General features: G+C 33.5%; 1 long non-coding RNA gene across 1 annotated transcript; it reads left to right on the top strand.

Moving 5' to 3' along the window:
- Positions 1 to 1,016: 1,016 nt before the first annotated feature.
- On the top strand, positions 1,017 to 3,045 carry LOC121239787. Its single transcript, XR_005935364.1, has 3 exons — positions 1,017 to 1,287; positions 1,403 to 1,464; positions 2,393 to 3,045. It is a non-coding gene; the product is annotated as an uncharacterized LOC121239787 (long non-coding RNA).
- Positions 3,046 to 3,327: the final 282 nt, after the last annotated feature.

Genomic DNA, 3,327 nt, shown 5'->3' with positions numbered 1-3,327 from the left:
AGGAAAAGGAAAAGGAAAAAAAAACCCAAAAAGAACTACAAAATACACGAGTTTCTTCTTAAACTATTGAATATTAAGATCAGAGTAAAATAGTATTTGTAAATATTTTAACAAATATCTTTTCATCATCGATCTACTTGAGTACATCAAATGAGAAATGAATTTTTTTAATCATTTGCTCAAAATATTATGTTACTTTTGGCCATTAATTATATATTGAAGATGACATTAATGTTTCTGTGTTACTTTTATTGTTGGAAATGCATTTTGCAGACTTTCGCCTCCGGCACCTTCGATAAAGCGTAAGATATTCTTCAAACTTCATCCAGAACTGCTACAATTACTCTTTGTTTTTTTTTTATCGCCACATAATTGCTATTTGTTCATCTTCACACAGGCTTTACTTTGAAATCACCTTTCGTGTTTTTTAGACACATGCATGTTATCATTCACTTTGCCCTCTTTCTTTCCAATCAAGTATATAGGGAAAAAAGGATTTGATTTTAAAAAAATTTCAGTGGGCACTGTTTCAATTATTTATTATTTATTATTATGAATATGATCTTAAAAATTTGAATTTTTTGTATTTTTAAGATTTTGAGTAAATTAAATGAATCGTTATGTTTATATATTTGCAAAGAAAAATTATATACATTAGTCATTATTCACTACCCTTCACCATATGAAAAACATTCCACATCCTATGAAAAACACCTCGATATCCTATTAAAAAAAAAAAAGATGTAAGTGTGGGGTATGGGAGTGAATAGTAGCTGATGAGAATTCCTCTTTTGTAAAATAAGATGAGAAAAAGAGGAATTCTCATAAAGTGTGGGGTGTAGGGTCGTGAATTGTGGTTGATAAGAAAGAAAAAATTTGTACAAAGTGAGATGAGAAATTTTTCATGGTTTTTAACTATCAAAACATGAACTTTAGAGTCCATACACAAAATGTTGTCATTAGAACAAAAGAAAAAGGAAATTGTTTTGTGCAAATAAGGGAATTGCAAGAAATCGATTTAAAAACTAACGTAGTTTAATTTGTGTATAGCATGTTAAGTTTTTTTATTATAAGATAGATCTAACATATTCTATCAAATCACGTTAATTTATAAATAATTATTTTTATGATATTGTATCTTGAAATTAAAGATTATGAAATGCATGTTTGATATGTAGTGTGAACGTACTGATTGACGATCCAATACATTATCGGCGAGTTCATAGGAATATAACAGTGGCGGATGTCAATTGTACCAAATGCAACAGAATTTTGGGCCGAAAATATGTAAATCTCTGTTTATTTTAGTTTCGAGAATATGATATCATGTTTTCACATTAATCTTTCAATTTCATAATATTTTGAATACACTAATTAAGCTGTGATTATTTATGTTTATCAGGTTCAAGTAGAGGCAGAAGCACGCAGCATTGTAATCAGAGAAGGAAGAATTCGAATGAATTTGTAAGTTCTAATTAAGCATAATTAATATGACAACGCATTGTTTCTATTGGATTGAATAGTTCTACGTGTGATATCTATCTTTTCTGTTTCGTCTCTAAAAAGAGAGGCTCTCCCTTCTCTCTAGAAAAGTTATTCATCCTTTTTGAGTGTTTCCACTAGAGAGGACCTCTCCGTTTCTTTTCCAATACCAGAATGTGTATATGTTTTTATGCTAGTATTTTTTATCTCTCCTTTCCACCAGTTTGGTTTTAGTCAGATCTATTGCACTCCGACAACCGACCATCGACACCCGTCACACCACGCAACTCCGAATCCACTGATCTACAAGGACAAAGTGGAACCACGACGAAAATCTTGGCACGTGACACTCACGTGCGACTTGTTCCGCATTTGGTCATCAAGCATCATAATGTGCATGTTGGATACACGCGCCGCACCAGTAGATTCTCCACCTAAAGATCTTATAAATCTATCCCACCCCATCTCACAATCATAGGCGCATGTGAAGAAACATGGCCCACCACAGTCCAGCCCATTTAATGCCAGTCTTCCTACTATCATTTTTACTTTCCCTAACAGATAATTTTGAGAAAGGAAATACAGTTCTCTTCAGGAAACATCTCAAGACAATAAATTGCAGTGTACTTTCAGCTTCCACCGCTTTCAGTGGTAGCTTCATAGTTCGCACAACTGTGCAAACTGTAAAAAAATATCATTTAAGATAGCGCCCTCCTTGTAGGGTATGGGTGGAAATCGATTTCCACTTCTACATTGTGGTTGTTGTAATGGAGTTTTTTTTTTTTAACCCCACCCTCCTATTCATGTATATCATTTTCCTTATTTGAATGATATATTTGATTGCTTAGAAAAAAAATAAAAAAGAATTGTTATACATGTGGTCTGATCCAAGAGTTTCGTGAGCATGCAGGAACAAACTCCTGTTTTGGAATGGAGACCATCTAGAGGACCCAATGACGAGGGCACCTGTCAACATATAAGTGGGAAGATTACCCTGATCATCATCTCGAGAACAAAGCGTGACATTATACTTTATTTTAAATTTTATTATCCTCAATCACATTTAATATAATCCAATTTTAAGTGGTTTCGTTTATCAACCATTTAAATGGCAATCATTAAAAATTTATCGCATGGCAAGTGTGACTGAGAATATTTCATAATATTATTTGGTGCAAAAGTAAATTTTATACTGGAGCAAGCTGGTCCAACCTTCTCCAAGTTCTAATGACATGTAATCACAAACTTGTTTGGGAATAAATTTCATTTTTCTTTTGTTTTAGTCTTTGGTTTTGATTTTTACCGATAATGGAAAATTGCACTTGGATGCTTGGCTTCGATATCTATTTTTTTAAATGGTTTAAGTATCATAAAACCCAAAAGAAGTCTCTATACATACATATTTAGAAGTATCATATGTTTTCACATTAATCTTTCATTTAAGTAATGCGGCCTTAAATTGGATTATATTCAATTAGACAATTTAAGATCATCCACCACATGAGCAACGTAGCATCGTCCAATCTATAAATATGATTGGGTGTGGCTACGTAGCTCCTCATCCCTGGCACTGCTCACAAGTATGGTTTTCTCTCCCTCTCTCTTTGGTTTCATGTTCTTGGGTGAAATTCATGTTCTTGATTCTCTTGATGTGTTCTTTATTTGTGCAAGAATCTGGCTCTTGACCATGTCGAAAGGATGGAGTTGTTATGAGGCCCGTGGGCTGAGGTCTAATGGAGATAAGAATGGGTCAGAATTGATCAAGTGATGGCTAGGCCCAAGAATGAAGATGGAAATGCTGCGTTTTGAAAGTCATTGAGGAGGCGTCCGTAATGAGAAAATAAA

Source organism: Juglans microcarpa x Juglans regia, chromosome 7D (genome assembly GCF_004785595.1).
Source record: "Juglans microcarpa x Juglans regia isolate MS1-56 chromosome 7D, Jm3101_v1.0, whole genome shotgun sequence".
Taxonomy (NCBI): Eukaryota; Viridiplantae; Streptophyta; class Magnoliopsida; order Fagales; family Juglandaceae; genus Juglans; species Juglans microcarpa x Juglans regia.
Note: the sequence above shows the minus strand (reverse complement) of the source record. Positions and strands in the feature narration are given on the sequence as shown.